The sequence below is a fragment of the Oryx dammah genome, unplaced genomic scaffold (genome assembly GCF_014754425.2).
Source record: "Oryx dammah isolate SB20612 unplaced genomic scaffold, SCBI_Odam_1.1 HiC_scaffold_11, whole genome shotgun sequence".
Classification (NCBI taxonomy): domain Eukaryota; kingdom Metazoa; phylum Chordata; class Mammalia; order Artiodactyla; family Bovidae; genus Oryx; species Oryx dammah.
In genome coordinates, this window is record NW_024070195.1 from 4584307 (window position 1) to 4608961 (window position 24655).

Sequence of the window (24655 nt, forward strand, 5' to 3'; positions counted from 1 at the left end):
TCTTGTTGGTTAGCCATCCTATTTATAATGATTTGCATCCACTAATCTCAAACTCCCAATCCTTCCTTCGCCCACACCCTCCCCCTCTTGGCAACCATGTCGCTTCTCTATGCCTGTGAGTCAGCTTCTGTTTTGTAGATAGTTTCATTTGTGTCTAATTTTAGATTCCATGTGTAGGTGATATCATGTAGTGTTTGCCTTTCTGGCTTCACTTAGTGTGATAATCTTCAGGCGCATCCACGTTGCTGCAAATGGCATTACTTCATTCCTTTTTGTTGCTGAGTAATATTCCATCATGTATATACACTGCATCTTTACCCCTTCATCTGTTAATGGGCATTTAGCTTGTTTTCATGTCTTAGCTATAGTAAATAGTAGCCAACAGAAACTTAAAAAAAATTAAGCTGTTACAAACTGGAATAAAATAAAGGTAATTATTTAGTGGGTCCCTGGATGGAAAAATACATCTTAAGTAAAGTGATAGGAAATGGTATTCTATATAGATATGTTATAGATACACATTTCTTATACATAAGGAAATACACCTATATGTTAAACTACATAAAAATTTAAAATATGTCAAAATATAATTAAAATTATACAAATACCTTAGTGATACTATCTCTTTGGTTTATTTGTTGCAAATACAACAAGCAACAAATAAGACCAAAAGCTGCTTTTATCATGAATCCATAAATATCATGAAGAAAAATACTAAAATTGAATTTAAAATATGCAAAAGTCACCCAAAAAACATTGAGAAAGAAATGTGTGTCTATGGTGTATTTTCAACAATTATTTCTCAATATGATGCACACCCATTTGTAAGCACCCACATGAGCACTCTGTTCCAGGTCTACACTTTTTTTCTCAGCAAATTTCCCTGGGAATGGTGTAACTGTCCTTGTACTTATTTTCAGTGATCATTGAGAAGTTCAAATACTACCCTTGATGTGGTTAAAAGATCTTAATACCACACATTTTTTTTTAAAGAAATTTTTTTTACATGGACCATTTGAAAAATCTCTGTTGAATTTGTTATAATCTTGCTTCTGTTTTGTGTTTTGGGTTTTTGGCCCTGAGGCTCGTGGGATCTTAGCCCACTGACCAGGGATGGAACCCGCACCCCCTGCATTGTAAAGCAAAGTCTTAAGCACCTGGACTACCAGGGAGGTCCCAATACCGTGCACTTTGTGCATCACTGGTTTTCTTTCCTTTTCCCCGGCTTTCTTATTTACTAATTTTTGTCCTGATGTATGATTTCACTTTGTAGACCACCTCCACTACATTTGGCATGCTGCTGCTGCTATGTCGCTTCAGTCGCCTCCGACTCTGGGAGACCCCATAGATGGCAGCCCACCAGGCTACCCCGTCCCTGGGATTCTCCAGGCAACATTTGGAATGACATGGGTTTTAAGTACATCAATATTCATAGCGTCTGTCTTCAGTTAACCTTTGGGATCCCCTTGATTCTGTGCACCTGAGTTGTGAATAGTCAAGAGTTGTGAATAGCCGGTGCGCCCTTCACGCCTCACTCCCATGCTGCCCTCTCTGCTCCCCTCCCCTGATCAGCTGGGGCTCAGAGTGAAAGCCCAGCTGTTCTTGTTCTTATTTGGCCACCTGGTGGCCGTTGTGGGTGAAAGAGACAGTGAAGTCAGACAGTCGTCTCCAACTCTGCAACCCCGTGGGGGCTACACCCCGTGGGCTGTAGCCCCTCAGGCTCCTCTGTCCATGAGATTTTCCAGGCAAGGGTACTGGAGTGCGTCGCCATTTCCTTCTCCAGGGGATCTTCCCAATCCAGGGATCAAACTCGGGTCTCCTGCGTTGCAGGCAGATGCTTTACCCTCTGGTGCACCAGGGAAGCCTCAGGGACATCCTGCTGTTCTGATTCTTTCTCCTAGAACAGGACCGGGCAGCTAATCCTGTCCTCCCACCGACTTTCTGGGCTGTGCTTCGTCTTCTCCATTTATAGATGGGGAAGCAAAGAGCTCGAGTAACTTGCCCAAGATCACAAATTGTAGAAAGGACAAGAGCTAAGATTTGAACCCAAGTCAGGCAGTGTTCTGCTGCTTGCTGTTGTTGCTAAGTCATGTCTGACTCTCTATGACCTCGTGGACTGTAGCCCGCCAGGCTCCTCTGTCTTCCCACTATCTCTGCTGCCATATAACCAATTATCACACATTTAGGGGCTTAAAACAACATCCACTTGTTAGCTCATTGTTCTGTAGATCGTAAATCTGGGGCTTTTGGCTGGCCTCTCTGTTTAGGGTCTCTTAAGACTGAAATGAAAATATTGGTCAATCTGGTTTCTTCTATGAAAACTCTTGGAGAAGCATCTACCTTGAAGCTTGTCCAGGTTTTGGGAAGAAGGTGTTTCCTTGTGGTTGTAGGACTGAGGTCCCCATTTTCTTGCTTGCTGTCATCCAGGACTGCTCTGGATTCTGGAAGCCTCAACAGACTGTCTCTCCCTCCATTTTTAGAGCCAATAATGACATCCTGCCAGGAGTTACTCTGATTTCATCTTTTGCCACCAGTTGGAGAAAACTTTGCTTTTAACGGGCTCCTGGGCCTAGATTAAGCCCACATGGATAAGAGTCTTCATCCTGATTAACTTTAAATCAACTGATTAGTAGTGGTTTACTCAAGTCGTGTCCGACTCTGTGTCCCCATGGACTATAGTTCCCCAGGTTCCACTGCTCATGGGATTTTCCCAGGCAAAAATACTGGAGCTGGTTGTCATTTCCTTCTCCAGAGGATCCTCCTGACCCAGGATCAAAGCTGCATATCCTGCGTTGTAGACTGCTGCTGCTGCTAAGTCGCTTCAGTCGTGTCCAGCTCTGTGCGACCCCATCGACGGCAGCCCACCAGGCTCCCCCGTCCCTGGGATTCTCCAGGCAAGAACACTGGAGTGGGTTGCCATTTCCTTCTCCAATGCATGAAAGTGAAAAGTGAAAGTGAAGTCGCTCAGTCGTGTCCGACTCTTAGCGACCCCATGAACTGCAGCCCACAGGCTCCTCCGTCCGTGGGATTTTCCAGGCAAGAGTACTGGAGTGGGCTGCCATTGCCTCACTCTCTTGCATTGCAGATGGATTCTCTACCAACTGATCCACCAGGGAAGCCTTAACTACATCTGCAAAATCCTTTTGATAGGTAATATAATCATGGCTTGATATCTCCTCCTATTTTCAGTCCTGGGGATTTAGGAGATTTAGGCATTTGCCTGCTCCTGCCAAAGGCCAAAGTGCTTAACTTTTTTTTTGTCCTTAAGATATTTCTTGTGTTCCTCATTTCTTTCTGTCCTTCACCACCTTCTGCTATTCTTCAGTTTTATTTCAGATATTTTTTTAATCCTTTCACATAAAGCACACATATCCTCTTAATCTTTTGTCATCATCTCTGAATTCTTTGTGGCTTAGGGTGGCACAGTGGTAGAGAATCCACCTGCCGATGCAGGAGACGTAAGAGATGTGGGTTCAGTCTCTGGGTTGGGAATGTCCCCTGAAGGAGGGAATGGCAACCCACTCTAATATTCTTGCCTGGTAATCCCATGGACAGAGGAGCCTCATGGACTTCAGTCTATGGAGTCGCAAAGTCAGACATGATTGAGCACACATGCAGGCTGAATTCTTCAGCAGCAACTACAGGGAGCTTCTCTCTCCATCTTTCTCTCATTAATCTCTTTCCTCGGGCCATTGGATGGAGACACATGGATGCGACTTGATCCCCTAGTGCCCTCAGCTGGCAGGAACCAACATGCCTCATCTCGGTTAACCTGTTTGGGATATAAAATAAGCTCATTTAAATATTTTTCAAGATACTCACATTATGTGATGCCAAGCTTCTAAGTTACCTGTTGTAATATGATTTGTTCTTTTCTCTCTTGGGTCTTTTGTCTCCTGATAAGACCAAGAACTCCTGGGATTTAATCAAGGGATCACCTGTGGATTCTCTGGCCAAGTAATCAGAGCCTTTAGTTCCAGTCCTTCCTGGACTGTGGTACCAAAACACTGATAATTGATGGATGTGGGGATAATGTTGGATGAGTGGCAACTACCTGTGTGCATGCAGAATAGCAGAGAGGCTAAAAGCATGGACTGTGATTTAAAAAATTTATGTGGACTGAAATTCTGGCTTTGACACTGATAAGCTTTGGGAATCTGGGCAGGTTTCTCATCAGTAAATAAGAATGATGTTGGTGTTGCTGTTCCATTGCTAAGTCGTGTCCGACTCTTTGCGACTCCATGAATAGCAGCACGCTAGGCTTCCCTGTCCTTCACTATGTCCCAGAGCTTGCTCAAACTTAAGTCCATTGAGTCAGTGATACCATGCAACCATCTCATCTTCTGTTGCCCCCTTCTCCTCCTGCCCTCAATCTTTCTTGGCATCAGGGTCTTTTCCAGTGAGTTGGCTCTTCACATCAGGTGGCCGAAGTATTGGAGCTTCAGCTTCACCATCAGTCTTTCCAATGAGTATTCAGGATTGATTTCCTTTAGGAAGGACTGGTTGGATCTCCTTGCAGTCCAAGGGACTCTCAAGAGTCTTCTCCAACACCACAGTTCAAAAGCATCAATTCTTAGGCACTCAGCTTTTTTTATGGTCCAACTCTCACATCTGTACATGACCACTGGAAAAACCATAGCTTTGACTATATGGACCTTTGTTGGCAAAGTCACGTCTCTGCTTTTTAAAACACTAAGATTGTCATAGTTTTTCTTCCAAGGAGCAAGCATCTCTTAATTTCATGGCCGCAGTCACCGTCTGCAATGATTTTGGAGCCCAAGAAAATAAAGTGTGTCACTGTTTCGTAGTTGCAAAAAATGAATGAGATATTTACAGATGCCCCTCCCTGCTTGACACCTAATAGGTGTTCAGTAAAATGCTGCTATCATTGCTTTTGCTGCTAAGAATGAATAATGACAACAGCAGTACTATAGTCTTGTTTGAAATTAAACTGCAGTGAAGCGTTTCAAAGGTGAACACGATTGGAGAATGGTCAGGTCAGTTCAGTTCAGTTGCTCAGTCGTGTTCGACTCTTTGCGACCCCATGAATCTCAGCACGCCAGGCCTCCCTGTTCATCACCATCTCCTGGAGTTCACTCAGACTCACGTCCATCGAGTCCGTGATGCCATCCAGCCATCTCATCCTCTGTTGTCCCCTTCTCCTCCTGCCCCCAATCCCTCCCAGCATCAGAGTTTTTTCCAGTGAGTCAGCTCTTCTCATGACGTGGCCAAAGTACTGGAGTTTCAGCTTTAGCATCTTTCCTTCCAAAGAAATCCCAGGGTTGATCTCCTTCAGAATGGACTGGTTGGATCTCCTTGCAGTCCAAGGGACTCTCAAGAATCTTCTCCAACACCACAGTTCAAAAGCATCAATTCTTCGGTGCTCAGCCTTCTTCACAGTCCAACTCTCACATCCATATATGACCACAGGAAAAACCATAGCCTTGACTAGACGGACCTTAGTCGGCAAAGTAATGTCTCTGCTTTTGAATATGCTATCTAGGTTGGTCATAACTTTTCTTCCAAGGAGTAAGTATCTTTTAATTTCATGGCTGCAGTCACAATCTACAGTGATTCTGGAGCCCAAAAAAACAAAGTCTGACACCGTTTCTACTGTTTCCCCATCTATTTCCCATGAAGTGATGGGACCGGATGCCATGATCTTCATTTTCTGAATGCTGAGCTTTAGGCCAACTTTCTCGCTCTCCTCTTTCACTTTCATCAAGAGGCTTTTAGTTCCTCTTCACTTTCTGCCATAAGGGTGGTGTCATCTGCATATCTGAGGTTATTGATATTTCTCCCAGCAATCTTGATTCCAGCTTGTGCTTCTTCCAGTCCAGCATTTCTCATGATGTACTCTGCATAGAAGTTAAATAAGCAGGGTGACAATATACAGCCTTGATGTACTCCTTTTCCTATTTGGAACCAGTCTGTTGTTCCATGTCCAGTTCTAACTGTTGCTTCCTGACCTGCATACAGATTTCTCAAGAGGCAGGTCAGGTGGTCTGGTATTCCCATCTCTCTCAGAATTTTCCACAGTTTATTTTGATCCACACAGTCAAAGACTTTGGCATAGTCAATAAAGCAGAAATAGATGTTTTTCTGGAACTCTCTTGCTTTTTTCCATGATCCAGAGGATGTTGGCAATTTGATCTCTGGTTCCTCTGCCTTTTCTAAAGCCAGCTTGAACATCAGGGAGTTCACGGTTCACGTATTGCTGAAGCCTGGCTTGGAGAATTTTGAGCATTACTTTACTAGCATGTGAGATGAGTGCAATTGTGTGGTAGTTTGAGGATTCTTTGGCATTGCCTTTCTTTGGAATTGGAATGAAAACTGACCTTTTCCAGTCCTGTGGCCACTGCTAAGTTTTCCAAATTTGCTGGCATATTGAGTGCAGCACTTTCACAGCATCATCTTTCAGAATTTGAAACAGCTCAACTGGAATTCCATCTCCTCCACTAGCTTTGTTTGTAGTGATGCTAAGGCCCACTTGACTTTGCATTCCAAGATGTCTGGTTCTAGATTAGTGATCACATCATCATGACTATCTGGGTTGTGAAGATCTTTTTTGTACAGTTCTTCTGTGTATTCTTGCCACCTCTTCTTAACATCTTCTGGTTCTGTTAGGTCCATACCATTTCTGTCCTTTATCGAGCCCATCTTTACATGAAATGTTCCCTTGGTATCTCTAATTTTCTTGAAGAGATCTCTAGTCTTTCCCAATCTGTTGTTTTCCTCTATTTCTTTGCATTGATGGCTGAAGAAGGCTTTCTTATCTCTTCTTGCTATTCTTTGGAACTCTGCATTTAGATGCCTATATCTTTGCTTTTCTCCTTTGCTTTTCGCCTCTCTTCTCTTCACAGCTATTTGTAAGGCCTCCCCAGCCATTTTGCTTTTTTGCATTTCTTTTCCATGGGGATGGTCTTGATCCCTGTCTCCTGCACAGTGTCACGAACCTCATTCCATAGTTCATCAGGCACTCTCTCTATCAGATTTAGGCCCTTAAATCTATTTCTCAGTTCCACTGTACAATCATAAGGGATTTGATTTAGGTCATACCTGAATGGTCTAGTGGTTTTCCCTACTTTCTTCAATTTCAGTCTGAATTTGGTAATAAGGAGTTCATGATCTGAGCCACAGTCAGCTCTTGGTCTTGTTTTTGTTGACTGTATAGAGCTTCTCCATCTTTGGCTGCAAAGAATATAATCAATCTGATTTTGGTGTTGACCATCTGGTGATGTCCATGTGTAGAGTCTTCTCCTGTGTTGTTGGAAGAGGGTGTTTGCTATGACCAGTGCATTTTCTTGGCAAAACTCTATTAGTCTTTGCCCTGCTTCATTCCATATTCCAAGGCCAAATTTGCCTGTTACTCCAGGTGTTTCTTGACTTCCTACTTTTGCATTCCAGTCATATAGTTGTAAATTAATACTAAATTTTAAAAAATAGTAAGTACTATAGTGAGGTCTTTAAGAATGGAGGAAAATGGCTAAATTCATTTGCATTGTAATTAATAATGAGAATTTCACAACAAAGATGTGCTTAGTATCAGCATCTTCCTTTGTCTCTCCGGTTGCTGGATTTCCCAACACAACCTATTTATCCAAAAAGAATAAGAGGAAATAGAACATAGTAGCGTAGAAATAGTAGTTCTGTGAAAGTGAACGTGTTAGTCTCTTAATCGTGTCCAACTCTTTGCAACCCCGTGGACTGTAGCCCCCCAGGCTCCTCTGTCCATGGGATTTCCCAGGCAAGAGTACCAGAGTGGGTTGCCATTCCCTTCTCCAGGGTATCTTATCCAGGGATCGAACCCTGGTCTCCTACACTGCAAGCAGATTCTTAACCTTTTGAGCTACCAGGTAAGCCCCAAACCTAATGGTTGGCAGGGCATTTGTTAATCATTTGTGTATCAACATTGCTTAAGCTGTGTTTTTCGGCCGGGTGGCTGCAGTCTGAATCTGAGACATTTGGAGTGGGAAGAGAGAGAGGGTGCTTTTGCCTTAAACATCTCCCACAGTGAGGGCCTACAAAAGTCCTGCCCTCTGGGTTGCAAAGTCATTGGTTAGTAGGATGCTTGAGGGGCTTGTGTATATGTTTTCCTGAAGGGTGTTTTAAGAAAGGAAGAGAAAAGAAGGGAAGAATAATCATATGTAAAATAGACAGCTAACGGGCAGTTGCTGTATAACACGTGGAGCTCAGCCCGGTGTTCTGGGACAGCCTAGCAGGATGGAAAGTTAGGAGGGAGGCTGGTTCATGCTGATGTGTGGCAGAAACGAACACAGCACTATAAAGCAATTACCCTCCAATTAAAAATAAATTTGTTTTTTTTTTTTAAAAAAAAGAGGGGAAGAATAAGTGGAAGAGGTGAGGAAGAGGACAGTGTTAACACTTGTGTGATACCTGCATTTTCAGTTGAGTCCTCACCACCGTCGCCAGAATAAATGTCCTCCCCATTTTAAAGGTAAGTAAGAAATTTAGAGGTCAGATAACTCTTCAGGGTCACACATCAGTAAGTGGTAGAGCTGGAATTTCAACCCAGATCTGTCTGACTACAGAAACCTGTGCGTTTCCCACTGATGACTTTGGATTCTGGCCCAAAGTAAAATGCCTAATTCGGAAAGATTATATTTTTTGTGTATGCTGACCTTTATTGTAGACCAATTAATGAAGCTCTTAAGAACTGGTTGTGTTTATTAAAGGGCGTTAGCACATCAGAGTATAGTCTGTTGGTGGTTGTTTTCAGCTTTACCTTTTGCCCCTAATGCCCAGTTTTCCTAGAGGAGTTATATATTAGGTTAAAAAAAAAAGAAAACTCACTATGATATCAGAGGAAAGTTCTATAGAATGCAAAAACTTTATTCCTCTGCTATTTCTAATACTGGTTACTAGCTGGTTGGTCTTTTATTGTGATGATACTTCAGTGACTAAGAGCAGATCCTTCAGTTAACCAGTATTATCCATTATATTGAACTCTACGGAGGAAAGAAAGTGAAATTCAAAAAGAGGAGGGATAAATTAGGAGCACAGGATTAATATAAACATTACACTTCTATGTATAAAACAGATAGTCACCAAGGTCCTACTATATAGCATAGGGAACTTGATACTTTGTAATAACCTATGAGGGAGAAGAATCTGAAAAAGAATCTATGTATAAAATATATAGGAAGTGAAAGCCGCTCAGTCGTGTCTGACTCTTTGTGACCCCATGGACTATACAGTCCATGGAATTCTCCAGGCCAGAATACTGGAGTGGGTAGCTTTTCCCTTCTCCAACCCAGGAATTGAACCTGGGTCTCCCACATTGCAGGCCAATTCTTTACCAGCTGAGCATACATATATTTATCATTTTGCTGTAGTAACAGCATTGTAAGCCAACTATACTTCACTTAAAAAAAAAGAAAAAGCCAAGATTATCACTCTCCAGAAACGAGCTTCTAGGCAGGTCCTTGGCCAAGGAAGCATTCAGTCTAATTTAAAATGACGCCTTGCCCATGAACTTGACAGTTTGCAGAGTGCTCTTTACATGTGTGAATGAGCTCATTTGATTCTTATATTTTGTGTGTGTGTGTGAGGGGGGAGAGGTGTGTGCTGTGTCTTCGAGATTCTTTCAACCAGACGTTATTTTCTTCTGACCTTATTTCTCAGTAGGAGCTAATAACGTAGCCGTTATGCAGGAGCCACAGTCATCAGGGAGTGATGTATGTTTATTAAGGCAGAAAACCTGCCTTGTGTTTTAAAGCTGAATTAGAAGGGTTTCTTAAAATTTTACTGAACCTTCAGCTGACTTGAATACTGGGTCTTCCCCACCCTCTCCTGTCATGATAGACCTGGAGCATTTTGGTTGAGAGAGCAGTATTGAAACACACATTACCATTTGTAAGAGAGTCACTGGGAAGTTGCTGTATGAGGCAGGGAACCCAGAGCCTTGCTCTATGAGGACCCAGAGGGGTGGGATGGGGTGGGATGGGGAGGGACGTTTAAGAGGGAGGGAGCATGTGTGCCTGTGGCTGCTTCACACTGATGTAGACCAGAAACCATCACGAGAGTGTCAAGGCATTATCCTCCAGCTAAAAATAAAATAAAAAGCAACGCAGCCTTGGGAAGAAGGGGCTTTGGGAATCATCCTGCTGAGAAGTGCAGAAGCAGAAGTCTGGAATGCCAGGCCGTGTGCCCTCCGTGACTCACCGGCCAGTCCCGTCTGTCATGGGCCGTCGGTCATGTTACGGGGCCGACAGGTGAACACAGCCAGGTCATGTCTCCATGCCCACACGTTGTTTGTTTAACACATTTTTAACTGGACTCTTTCCTTAAATTTTTTTTTAAGAGCGTGAAATAGACCAAATCCGTGGCTTAGACTATTTTGTTCTGCTGATTTTTCTCAGAATTTACGCAACACGAAGATCAAAAATAAGCAAATATGTGCAAATTAGTCCAGTGTTCCTAATCTCAGTGCTGTGGAAGTATTAAAAAAGTGTTCCAAACATTGCTTTTGTAAGACGAGAAACAGCATCAAGCTTGTTTTATACTTTGGGGACATTTTATGAAGGGGATTTGGGGAAAAAACAAGAGATTTTGGGTTCTTTATTACTCCTTGTAGGATCATGTTCTTTCGCTTGTTACCATCACTTGTGAATCAGAATCAGCGCCTCTAATTCTGATTTGGGGAGTTTTCCCCCCAAAGTTGCCAGCACCTGTGGGCGGTCACTGACATCTTGATGTGAGCTGTGCATTCTTGACGACTGGTCTTCACTGTGACCTGAAGCTTTTCACGGTTCCCTTTCTTATGGACACTGTCTATGATTAAGCACCAGTCACAGACCAGCCCCAAAGGGAAGTGCTCCCAGCAGGTGTGGAGCCCTGACTTTCTTCTCTTCAGACAAGGAGGTGCCACCCAGAGCTTCAGTTCAGTTGCTCAGTCATGTCCTACTCTTTGTGACCCCACGGACTGCAGCATGCCAGGCCTCCCTGTCCATCACCAACTCCCGGAGTTTACTCAAACTCATGTCCATTCAGTCGGTGATGCCATCCAACCATCTCATCCTCTGTTGTCCCCTTCTCCTCCCACTTCCAATCTTTCCCAGCATCAGGGTCTTTTCCAGTGAGTCAGTTCTTCACATCAGGTGGCCAAAGTATTGGAGTTTCAGCTTCAACATCAGACCTTCCAATGAATATTCAGGACTGATTTCCTTTAGGATGGACTGGTTGGACCCAGAGCTTGGGCTCCTGGAATTTGGCTCCATGTCCCTTGTCTTCAGAGTGAACAGGGAGTGGAGCCGTTTGTGAAATTCAGTGTCCTGTACAACTGTCAGGGTCTGCCTGGGTCAGAGGTTATGTGCAGACACGTTGCTAATATTGAAAAAAGGAAAAGGCCGTCACAATACGGGGAAAAGTGGTCCTTTTAATGAGCCGATGTTGCCTTTTATAAAAAAATACATGAAATTGGCAAGACACTCTTTTCCAGTTTCAGAGAGGGATATGCAGTGTCTTACCAGGGAAAGACCTGAGAACATGAGTTATTAGAGGAAGAAACAGTGCTCATGATGACAAAGTGAATTGTGAGAAGTGGCTGGAGCATAAAATGAAGGAAGGAGGGGGACCAGCTGTGGTGTGGAGTACACGGGCAGAGGCACAGCCGAAAGGCTTGTGTGTGTGAGTACATGTGTGTGCCCACGTGCAGACATGTGTGATGTCTAATCCAGGTAACTTCTAAAATCTGAGGTTTACTGGAGTAGATGTCCCAAAGCAGCATGTTGACCAGCCATCCACGTTGGCCTGGACCAATCCTGGTTTTAGCCCTCAAAGGTCCGTGTCCTAGAAAACCCCTCAGTCTCGGGCAAACTCAAGTGGTAGGTCCATGGCCCTCTTATTTATAGATTCGTCTTTCAGGTCCCTTTTCATCCTTCCCTCCCGGCATTTTGCTGGAGGCAGGGCCACGAGAAGGAATGACAAGAAGGGCCTCCTCAGAAGGTCATTCCCAACCCTCCTGTCGCCCTCCTCCCCGCAGTTCTGGTCCTCGTTTCTCGTTTTGACCCTGCCTGGTCCCTTTCACAGAGCTTCCCCTGTGGCTCAGTGGTAAAAAAAAAAAAAAAAAAAAAAAATCTGCCTGCCAATGCAGGAGACCCGGGCTCAATCCTTGGGTCAGGAAGATGCCCCTGGAGAAGGGGATGGCTGCCCACACCAGTATTCTTGCCTGGAGAATCCCGTGGACAGAGGAGCCTGAGGGCCTACAGTCCACGGGATCACGAGAGTCAGACACGAGAGCACACACGTGCAGTCCCGCTGCCAAGGCGGTCCAGCCAGGAGCAGGATGAAGGCAACTTTGGAGACGGCGTGGACTCTGGTGTCTGTGAACTGAGGCCACGCCACGGAGGCTGCAGATCCTTCCAGAACACTCAGGGAGCCTTGGGACCCCCTGGCCACCTCTGTTTCCAAGCCCAGTTGAGTGGACTTCCTTCTCGAAGGAAGTGGTCTCGAAGGGGTATAAAGGGACAGCTTGCTTTTCTCTTTCTTGTTGGCTCTCTTCCAGCCAGGCCAAACCCTTCCCACCCTGGTGTCACACTGCCGTCCCTTGTTCTCGCCCTCCCGAGTGGCGAAGGCCTTTCCGTGTGTCCGTCTTCCCAGTGGCCTTTCCCATCATCAGGATGGGCCAGGTTGGTCACCGCCTGGAGGGGCAGTGGAAATGCCCTTGTCAGCCTGGGTAACCTGAGGGCAAGTTACTTCATTCGTGGCTTGTTTTGTGCTAGGCTCCTCACTGCCGCCATGGAGCATTTGAAGGCTCTATAAAGAGAAAGGTTACAACCCGGCCCATGAACTGCACTCATCACTGGAGGCTCTGGCGGGAGGTTTGGAGGGAAAGGGCCTGATGCTCTAGGGTGCTGTGAATAATTACTCGTGACTCTTCCGCATCCCTTTCGTACTGTTCAATGTTTCTGAACTGTGGTGCTGGAGAAGACTCTTGAGAGTCCCTTGGACTGCAAGGAGATCCAACCAGTCCATCCTAAAGGAGATCAGTCCTCGGTGTTCATTGGAAGGACTGATGCTGAAGCTGAAACTCCAATACTTTGGCCACCTCATGGGAAGAACTGACTCATTAGAAGAGACCCTGATGTTTGGAAAGGGAGAAGGCGATGACAGAGGATGAGATGGTTGGAGGCATCACCAAATTGATGGACGTGAGCTTGAGCAGGCTCCGGGAGTTGGTGATGGACAGGGAGGCCTGGTGTGCTGCAGTCCATGGGTTCACAGAGTCAGACATGACTGAGCGACTGGACTGAACTGTCCTCATTCTCACTCTCCTTTGGACTTGGTTTGTCTGGTTTTTGCCAATACCAGGCAGGAAGAGAAAAAGTAAGGGGAAAACTGATGTGACTGAACCAGGCTAAGCATTTGGTGGCACCCACTGCACGCGGGCCCCACCTCCTGTGTTGGGGGCACTGTGGGGTCCAGGGCAACTGCCCGTCAAATGAGAACCAGACTCCACGACTGCCTGCTGGATTCCTTTGTTAGTGCTATCCTTCCTGATGTATGCGCGGTGCCCCTGGGGACTCCCAGGCAGCCTCCTTTCTAGTCATTGCCTCTCTCCTGTCTCATTTTGTCCTGTGAACCACAGCTTTGGATCCTCTCACTGCCCGAGCGAGCCTGGACTTGGTCCAAGGCAGTCACAGCCCCTCACCCAGCTGAACTCCAGGGATGCGTGCAGTCGGTGATTCCTCCTGAGCCCTGTGGCCTTCCTCACTTCTTTCTCGGGCCCACTTCTCCTAAGGCAGCTAGCTCATCTCCCCAGTCTGTGATCTGAGATCCAGAGAGAACCCAGATCTTGTGACTTAGCCAAGGGAGCCGCCTGCCCCGTGGGCTCCCCCACCCTGTGGACCTGCTGTGCTTCAGGGAAAACAAAATGTGAAGTGAGCGGTTTAGCTTGGACCTAATCTGGAGGCAGATCAGTAACTCTACACTGGGAGCCGCTCTGCGTCGTGTTCTCAGGAAGGCAAAGTGAATCACCGCAGCAAAGAATGTCCTCCAATCACGAAAGATAATGTTTTGAATTAGGAGACGGAGGGAGGGTCACCGAGAAGCCTTTGGCCGTCGCTGCGTTGCGCCTCTGCCTTCCCCTGCCTTCCCGCAGATTGATGCTTGGGTAAGGATCTTCTCCTCCAGCCTGGTTTTTCTTAAACTTAGCCCCGAGGTGAAATGACAAGGCGGCATTAGACACACAAACTATGGCCAGGCAAACACATCTAGGATAGTGGTTTTGAGGGGTGGGGCTCCAGGAAGAGGGGATGAGAACCTGAGCTTCCAGTTCCATCCAGAGATGTTTTCCCTGCCCCACTTGTTAATGAGGAAATCAGAACCAAATGAAAAACACGAATGAGTGCATACCGCCAATCTGTCACACTTGAGTGTTTCCCGTCTCATTTCTGACTTTCTGACTTTATATAATCCATCGTCGTCATTTCTGGGGAACTAAAGGCACGGCAGTAGGCTGGAGTTGGTTTCACTCTTATGAATAAAACTGCCTGAGACATTATGTTGTTCAGGTAAGGATTAACTGGTTAACCCAGGAGTTGCATGATTTTTTTTTTTTTTTTTTCAGAACAGGGAGAGGAGTGCTGTAAGTAAAGCCCTGTGTTTCCCACTCCTTTGAACCTCTTATAGATATTTTCTGCTTCATTTTTCTTCCAAATCATACAGTCACATTCTTAACCTTAGTGTGTCTATTGTTTTAATGTTGGAAGCATTGTTGATAAAGTCTTGGAGTCAATCAGGCTAAACACATCTGCATCGCTGTTGCTCAGGAGAGACCAGGAGGGCTTCCCCCATAAAGAGAAAGAGATGGTCTGACAGCAGCCCGGGAGAATGTTTTGTTGTGTTTTGGGGAGGATGTGGCCATTGAGGTTTTATCTTTGCAAGGAAAGGAACCACCCTCTTCCATGTCCTGTGCTCAGAGGGCTTGGCCGTGCTGTCGGGACCCCCTCGAACTCCATGGGGAGTTTTCCATTCCCTTGTTTAGGAGACGGCAGGTGTGATTGCATCTGGGGGTTAGAGTTGAACGTCTTAGGTTGACCAGAAAGGGCCCGTGTGTCTGACCCTTGCTGCGGCCAGGCTAGGCCCGCCGGTGCCCGGGCAGTGGGACCATGACCTCCACATGGGTAGTTCCCTCGTGCAGAGAAGGTGCACTGGGCACCTGCTCTGTGCAGGCGCTGGTCAGGCAGTCAGGACGCAGAAAGTGACAAAACAAAGATGCCCCTGTGGGTGCACGCTGCAGGGGCTTTCCACCCTCAGTACCAGCTCACCTGTGCTTTCTTCCTCTGTGGCTGAGGGTTTGGGTGTCATTGGGGTAAAGAGGGGAGGTCGAGTGCAGTGGCCTCCCATAGTCAGACCACCTGGGGCTTGGATGGGAGCCTGAGAAAGTTCTCTCCCGATTCTGTGCTTGGCACGCCCGACTCTGGGCCGTGGATAATAACAGGTCATCTGATGCAGTGTAACTGACCAGGAATCTGAAACCCTGGTCACCCTGGGAACTGGGGCAAGAAACTAGCCTGTCAGTTACTCTTAACTTTTAAGACTTGAATGTTTCATCAAAACCAAATAGCTCCATTGTCACGGTCAGAAGTCCACTGTGGAAAAAGGCAGGATTTAGTGTTTGTTTAAGCTGCCACCCAACGAGAGAAACTGGCCCCATGTAGTTCACTTCTCAATTATTTAAGGACTGATTTTCTGTTCAGTGGATTGTTCACGCTCTTGCTCTCTCTCCAGAAGGGGATGGAGGCGGTGGGATTTATATGCCGTGAAAGGGTATATGTGAAGAAAATCCCTGATGGGCCTGGTCTTAATAAAAAAGATGTATCCTCTACTGCTTTTCATCCCTGTTGGGCATTGCTTCCCAGATGGTTCAGTGGTAAAGAACCTGCCTGCCAATGTAAGAGGTTTGAGAAACTTGAGTTCGATCCCTGGGTCAGGAAGATCCTCAGGAGAAGGAAATGGCAACCTGCTCTAGCATCCTTGCCTGGAGAATCCCTTAGACAGCCTGGTGGGCTGCAGACCATGGAGTGGCAAAGAGTCGGGCATGACTGAGCCCACAGCATGGGCTCTGTCTGAGCATCTTTGTGCCTGGGGTCTGAATTCTGTCTGCCTGTGGATGGAAGTTACTTCTCCATCTATGCAGGGTGTCACCACATTGGTAAACACAGGCGTAATACCCTCTAGTAAGTGAGTTATTGATATTCCAGTACATGAAAAAGAAGTAGTAGTTTCCGAGTTTAGGCCGCTCTGTGGATGCAGCAGGTTGAAAACAGCGGCTGGCAGGCCAGAAGGGAGCCGGGTGTGGCTCTCACAACCTCGCCTGTTGGTCGCGTGTTCTCGGCTCCTGACTTTGGAACGGGGAAACGATAGCTGTTTGGCGAGGGTCCCTCCCTTTTCACCTTTCCCAGGATGGCTTTGGAGAGACGCTTCCTGTCTCCTTAGAGCTTGATGTTCGGGCCCCGTCACTCTTCCCACTTTGTTGGCCTCTGAAGCACCCTTTTCTTCTATTTTCCCTCCTTGTGGTCTCTCCCGTAACTCCTCTGGATTAACTGCCTGTATAACCAGAGTCAGCAGACACTTATTGTGAGCCTACTTTGCACACATACGAACCCATGCCCTCTATGAGCACAGACAGGGCTGTGTGTGTTCACTCCACACTCAGTTATTCTCCGGCCCCTCTCTGCTCAGATGTCCTGCCCAGCTTGGTCCTGAGGAGGGTCCTTGACTAATTCCCTGAGTTTTGGGGACAGGCTGTGTTTAAACTCTAATAGGTAATTATTAATTTCTCCAGCATTAACTCTGGGGAATCTGTGGCTGAAAAGGAGAGATGAAGAAGAACAAAAGAGAATGAAAGAGGTGTATAATAGAAAACAGGCACTCAGATCCGTGTGCAGTCACATTCGTAGAAGTGCTATTCACAACAGGCAAAAGGTGGAAGGAGCCCACCTGTCCTCCAGCAGATGAACCAATAAACAACGTGGCATGTGCACGCAGTGGACTATTACACAGCCACAAAAAGGAATGGGGTACTGATACATTCTAACACGACCGATGAACCTTGAAAACCTTGTGTGGAGTGAAAGAAGCAAGTCACAAAGGGTTGTCTGACTCCATTCTTACATTGCATCTATACTATGCAGATCTGTAGAGGTGGGGCATAGATTGGTGGTTGCCAGGATCAGGGGCAGCAGGAAGGGGAGCTGCTGCTTAATGGGTGTGGGTTTTCTTTTGGGGTGATGAAAGTGTTTTGGAATCAGTTAGTGATGGTGATCACACAATACTCTGAGTGTACGAATGCCACTGAATTATTCACCTTGAAGTGGTTCATCTTACTATGCAAATTTCACTTCAGTTTGAAAAAGAATGAAAGCTAGAGAAAGAGAATGTCAGAGGTCTATTTCTCTGAATTCAGGATGGGATTAAAAATCCATTCTGTCTTTCTTGCGCATGGTGACCTTGTGATATGGCTTGAGTGTAACTGAAGCAATTTGAGCCGATTAATTTCTTTCCTTTGCGCTTTAAAATTTAACATGCTTGGAGTTCACGTCCTGAACACTGAGTGCAAAGCAATATGAAAATTGGTATTCTGGGCCCAACGTGCTGCGGCTTCAAAAAAAATTAACCTGGACAGATGTGTCATCGGTCCCCAGGTTAGAGTCGGACACGACTTAGTCATTGCACATTCTAGAGGATGGCCCTGGGGCTTGAGGAGAGACCCCAGGGGCTGGGGTGTGAAGCCTGGCGCCACACTTGCCCTGGCTCCTTTTGCCCATTGGGGACACTGGCGCCCAGGAGAGAGCAAGGAGCGGTCCTGAGTCCTGGCTCCTACACTCATTCAACAGTCATTCTTGTGCCCTCCGAGGGTATGAAGATGAATGTATCCTGGACCCTGCTTTTGAGAGGCTTATGGTCTAGCAGGGGAGCATGGCAGCCACACTGGGACCAGGGTGTACAGGGGCGGTGGTCGAGGAGGAGCAGGTGGGTCAGTGGTGGTCAGAGAGACCTCTAAAGCATGCCGTCCGGTGGAACTAGCTGTGACGATGGCGTGTTCCCTGACCTGCTTTCTGATACAGTATCCGCCAGCTGAGTGTGGCCACTGGACACTTTTAATGCAGCTGGTGGGCCTGAGGAACTGCATTTTTCACTTTAATCACTTTACATTTAATTAACTGCATGTGGCTTCAGCGCTGTCATAGAAGGTGAAATCCACACGAGCTGGCAATTTTTCGGCCCGTTGGGTCTGGCTGGCTGGACAGAGGTAAAGCCGGGCAGCTTAACTGGGGAGTCGATGAGTCTCCTTTTGTGCATGTTGGGGCTTCAGGCACACGAGGGATGGCGCTGGATGGTGACATGGGCCCTTAGGGCGAGCGGTGGGCTGGAGATGACCGGTGGGAGGCCTCAGCATAAAACCCTGGCTGCGATCCTAAAAGTGAGCTGCGTAGGGAAGCCTCTGCATGGCCTGTGAGTCCTGTTGATAACTGTGGTGATCGCGTGTGCTCTGCCTGCCCGCTGGGACTGTTCAGAGAAGCAAATGAGATGATGGGTATGGTGGTGCTGGTAGAGGCTTCAAACATCAGGCGGGTTTTATAATGTCTTTCGGGACGGAGAGGAATGTGTCCCAAATGTTATTTTTCAGACACAAAAGATAAAGGCTCCAGATTCTGGAAGGGTTGCAAGCTAGATCATTTGTAAGGCCCTCCTGCTGACAGATGACTAGGTCCAGGATAAACAGAGGCAAGTATGTCGCCGGCAAGAATGTCACGGACTCTGGGACATCATGGAGGGCTCCCTCGGGCTTGTTACTGTAAGCAAACAAACATAAAAGCGGAGTGTCTGGGAGTGCAAATACCAGCGCCACTCAGATCATGAGACCAGCTCGAGGTCCAGGCCAAGGTGGGGGAGTCGTCCCTGAGGGTCCCAAGTGAAGCCAGGGCCCCCTAAGCTTCTAGAAGAGATCATTGATTCTAGCTTGGTCATGTTCCTCTTAGAAATGAATGTACATTTTTTTTTCTTAAATAAAAGCAACTCCAATGTAAACATTTGGGATGAATTTCAATTTTTAAAAAATTACCTAAAAATTTCCAAACACCCAAGAAGGTAAAACCAGCAAAAGAAAGTCATTGGAAGGATGGGAAGGCAATGAGGATTCAACCCTCTCAAGGATTTCACATTTTAGAAAAGAAAAATCAAATTAGAAAAGGGAAGACAAAAAAGGAAACTTGTATAATATATAACAATGATAAAGGACAACCGAAAATGACAAGAGTGGACCACACAGCAACCATGAAAACAGCTATTGGAAAGTTTTTTAAAAATCGTTAAATGTCAAACTAATAGATGGTTTAAACTATACATTAAATACTCAAGAGAGAATTGGTGAACTTGTAGATAGATTTGAAGAGATGATTCAGCCCAGAGATGAGGAGGTAAGACATAAATGTGCAGTTTTAAGAAGTGCAGGAATTAGGGGCTTCCTGGTGGTCCAGTGGTTAAGAGTCTGCCTTGCAATGCAGGGGACACAGGTTCGATCCTTGATCTGAGAAGATCCCACATGCTGCAGAGCAACCAAGCCTCTGTGCCACAGCTACCGACCCTGAGAGCTGAAACAAGAGAAGCCGCCACAATGAGAAGCCTGCACACCACGACTCGAGCACAGCCTCCCACTCTCTGCAACCAGAGAAAGCCCGCATGCAGCAACAAAGGCCCAGTGCCACCGAAAATAACTAGATACATAAATAAAATTTTAAAAAAAGAAATGCCGAAGTTAGGGTGAGAAGGACTAACATAATATCCATCTCAAAGTGGAGTCATCTCAAAGAAAACTGAAGTCCAGTGTCAGCCCAGCAGAATCAATCAAAGGAAGCCCAGCTCACGGTGTGGTCATGAAGCTGTAGCACAGTAAGAACCAAGGACATGAAAGTGACCCGAGACACCAGGCCATCCAGGAAGACAGGATGAATCCGATACGATCAATACAGACCTAAACTCCTCTCCTCAGCCACAGTGAGGACATTCCACCTGATACTGCTGTGCCATTGAAACCAGAGGTGGGGCAGAGTTGATTTTTCTCTTTGGGCTGTCCCATTTGTTTGCTTTGACTGAATGTGTGGGTGTGTGCCCAGTCGTGTCCGACTCTCTGCGATCCCATGACTCTGCAGCCCACCAGACTCCTCTGCCCATGGGATTTTCCAGGCAAGAATACTGGAGTGGGTTGCCCTTTCCTCCTCCAGGGGATCTTCCTGACCCAGGGATCAAACCTGCATCTCCTGTGACTCCTGCATTGCAGGCAGATTCCTTATCACTTGAGCCACTGGAAGAACACTTTTGACTGAAGACCTCCAATTTATCTATGAAAAAAAAATGCATAATATGTATACTGATGTTTACTAAACATAGTCTGATTGCTTCTTTATAGCAGTCCTTAGGCAAAAATGTGGTTCTTTGCCACTGTTCAATTTAACTCTGTCCTTGTGACCTGTGTTTATCAGGAGCCCAAGTGTGCCCTCTCATGTTAGCTGAGGTCTGGGTCTTGTTTCCACTGTAAGATGTGTATGGTTATAGCTGTTGAACATCTTCCCAGTCTAAAGTGATATGAGCGTCTGGGGGACAAGTAGGGGAGAAGTTCTAAAATGAGGTTTTCAAAATGAAAAGTGACTTGGTTAACCTTTATGGCTAATGATGATATGTAGCCACTAATTTTGCTCCTAGAGCTCTTTATAATATATGTACTGAGTCTGATCTTTAAAACTTATTTGGAATCCAAGGGCAGCCTTGGGAGGTCCTTTATGGGGACTTGATCTGGATTTTGGTGGTGGTCATAGAATCAGAACATACATACATCCCCTAAAAGTCCACGTAAAAGCTGGTGAAATCAACAGTCTTGCTCCAATACTAACTTGCAGTGTCAGTTTTCCTGGTTTTGTTGTTGTTCTTAGTTATTCAAGATATGTGGGACCTCTCTCCCTTTTTTAAAATGTACCCTATTTTTGCAACCACTTGTCAACCTGTAATTATTTTTTTAAGTGAAATTTAGGGGGGAAATGTCATTTAGAACATAGAGCATGCCAGCCAGGAAAACAGCTTCTTCTTGATTTCTATTTATAGGAGTGTCAGTTCAGAGAACAGGAATACAAATACTTAGAAATATTTGGTGAATCCCAGAGGGTAAAGGGTCATGGGGCTGTGGTTAAAAATTGAGTTGGAGAGTTTAGCTCAATGTCTCTATGACCACTTAAGGTTGGAAGCGTATCACAGGAATGTCAAAAGGCCACCATTGTTACAACTCGTGAATGTCAAAAGGCCACCATTGTTACAACTCGTGGAAAACTAGCTAGAACTTGGTGTCACCGAAAATGAAATCAACTTGTGCCATAGCATGAAAAGATGACTACTGTCATCAATGGAATGGTGATTTTAAAAACAGGGGTTTCCGGTTTTTCAAGTTTGGTCTAAAGGGGAAGCATTAAGCATTTGGAAACTGTAGAATTTATTGTGGAATGAACGTATGATTGACCTTGAACAATGGGGGTTTAAACTGTGGATCCACTTACATGGGGATTTTTTTCAGTAGCAAATACTACCCACTGCACAGTGCATGGTTGGCTGAAGCTGAGGATTTGGAGAAACTGAGACTATGGAGCACCAGCTACAAGTCACACTCGGATTAACCCCCCAGTTGTTCAAGGGTCAGTTGTAATTCTGTTAACTAAGCCATATGAATTAACCATTGAATGAGTCCAGTTAGTGAGAAAGCTATGAATTTGTGATACTCTTAAATGTATTAAATAGATTATTCCAATCTTTTCCCGCCCTCTTTCTTCTTTTATATTTGCAGTTGGTGTCTTTATTTTTCTCTAGACAACTTTAGTGGATATAATTCAGATTTTATGGGATGATATTCAGAAGATACTTATATTACAATATCTTTATCATCAAATTAAGCAGGTAGTGAGAAAAAGAAAATAACCTTCAGTAAGATGAGTCAAGAAAAACTGAATCCACAAATAAACAGTATTATTTAATCTCTGCAGAGATTAAATAATAGAATACTTTGGAAAACTTTCTGGCAATAAATTTGAAAAATTAAACTCAAATTGACAAACCTCTAGAAAATACACACTGACTTGAAGAAAGAAAAAAGATAGTTTGTTTAAAGGAAAGATATGTTTAAAGGAAAATGAATAATTAAAAATGTTCACCAAAGCAAAACACCAGGATCAGATGCTACCAGTAAGTTTCCCACCCTTTCCAGGAAGAGATCATTTCTTGAAAGAGAATGAACGTTCTCCAGCTTGTTCCAAGAGAAGCATAACTTGAAATTAAACAACATAATGAGATGAGACCATGATCAGAGTCACATAGGAACACAGATGCCAAAGTTTCAAATCATAAACTGGGAAAGTAGCAGAATACCACGTGACACCGTCAGGTCAATGTCATGGACTGTGTTTGTGCCCCCAGAATGTATACTGCAGAAACCCTTATCCCCAGCGAGACAGTATAAGGAAGTGGGGCCTTTGGAAGGTAGTTAGGTCTACGTGAGGTCATGAGGGTGGAGCCCCAGGACAGAATTAGTGTCCTTATAAAAGATGAGAGCTCACAGTCTGTTTCTCTGCCTGCCTGCACTGAGAGGCTATGTGAGGACATAACTGGGAAGGGACAGGACCTTCAGCAAGACCAGCCCTGCTGGTACCCTGCTCTCCAGTTTCCAGAACTGTGAGAGATGTATGTTTGCTGTTTAAGCTACCTGATCCGTTGTGTTTTTGTTATAGCAGCTGTAGCTCACTGAGATGGCCAAGGAGGCAGTTTGCTGAACTTTCTCTTAAGGTCCACAGTTTGTAACGTGTCTCTTCCTTCCCTGTTGTGTAGCTTGAGCAGCACTGGGCTGGACTCCAGCACAAAATGGAAATTAGCATCCTCCCCTTCTTCCTGGTTTTAAAGGAAGTGATTCCAGTGTATCACCATGAAGACGGTTGTTAGTGTAGGCTTTTACACAGACTCCTTATCGGATTCATGGAGTTCTTTCTATTCCTGGTTTGCTAGTTGAGAAGAGACTCAAGAGACAGTTTAACCAAGTGTGAGGAATGGACCTTATTAATCTCCTAATTTCAACAAATCTGCTGTAGAAAGACAGTTTTTGAGGCATTTGAGGAAATTAATGATGGACTTGGTATAGGAGGATAGTGAAGAATTATTTTAACTGAGCTGTGATCATACATTGCAATTGTATAAGAAAATGCCTACCTTTGTGGGGAGTTCCCTGGTAGTCTAGAGGTTAGGATTAGGCACTTCAGTGCTGTGTCGCAGAGTTCAATCTGTGGTCGGGAAACTGAGATTCTGCAAGCTGCATGATCAAAAAAAAAAAAAAAATGTTCACTTTTAATTTCTTTTATTGTATATATATACACAAAACATAAAATATACCACTTTAGCCATTTTACTGTACAAGTTCTATGACTTTAAGTACATTCACATTGTTGAGCAGCAATCAACCACCATCATCTCCAGAACCTTTCAATCTTTCCCAACTGAACCCAGGGCCCCATTAAACACTAACTTGTCATATACCCAGACCCTAGAAACCACCATTCTTCTTTCTGTCTCTTTGAATTTGATGATTCTTGGCTGTTGTTTAATTGCTAAGTCATGTCCAACTCTTTTGGGGCCCCATGGACTGCAGCCCGCCAGGCTCCTCTGTCCATGTTATTTTCCAGGCAAGAAGACTGGAGTAGGTTGGCATTTCCTTCTCCGGGGATCTTCCTGACCCAGAGATGGAACCCACATCTCCTGCATTGCAGGCAGATTATATACTATTGAATCACCTGGCAAGCAGTGATTACTCTGGGTATCTCACATAAGTGGAATCCTATTTGTCCCTTTGTACTGTCTTATTTCACTTAGCAAAATGTCCTCAAGGTTTAGCCCTGTGGTAGCATGTTTCAGAATGTCTACTCTCATGGCTGAATAGTACTCCGTTGTGTGTATGGACCACATTTTGTTTATCCTTTCATCCATGGTGGATATTGGTTCGTTCCTATTTTTTTGGCTGTTGTGAATAATGCTGCTATGAACATGGTGTACAAACATCTGTTGGAGTTCCTGCCGTTGATTCCCTGTTGATTCTTTTGGATGTCCCCACATAGCCCAAAGTGGAATCCCTGGATAATCATATGATAATTCTGTTCTTTTTTTTTTTTTGAGGAATCATTTTTTTTCCCACAGCAGTTGCACCATTTTACATTCCTACCAGGAGTGCAGTGCACAGGGGTTTTACTTTCTCCACATCCCCACCAACATATGGTAAGAAAAATGCCATTCCCATAGAAACTAAGCACACCACTAGCCAATGGGCAGTGGGGACTGCCCCCCCACCCCCACCCCCGCCTGGATAGCTTTCATGCTTAGCTGTGGTCTTGCCTAGATTTTCCGTGGGTGTCTGTAAAACTCCCATCATTCTCTGAAAGGAAGGACTTTAGGAGCAAAAGAAAAACTAACTACTCTGTGATCTGTTGATACACATATATGAGGTAAAACTGTTCATTTTTAAAAGGCAAGGGACTGCCAGACACTGTTCATGACCTGAGGTTCCTTTTGGGTGTAGGTGGGGGTTGGCTTCGGAGAGAAATATTGATCTCCT

The 24655-nt window shown here is 45.2% G+C and overlaps 1 protein-coding gene across 2 annotated transcripts in view; it reads left to right on the top strand.

The window, feature by feature from the left end:
- The window catches only part of BMP6 (bone morphogenetic protein 6), a 148231-nt gene that overhangs the window by 92157 nt on the left and 31419 nt on the right, over positions 1-24655 (top strand). The gene's annotated exons all lie outside the window — the stretch shown is intronic.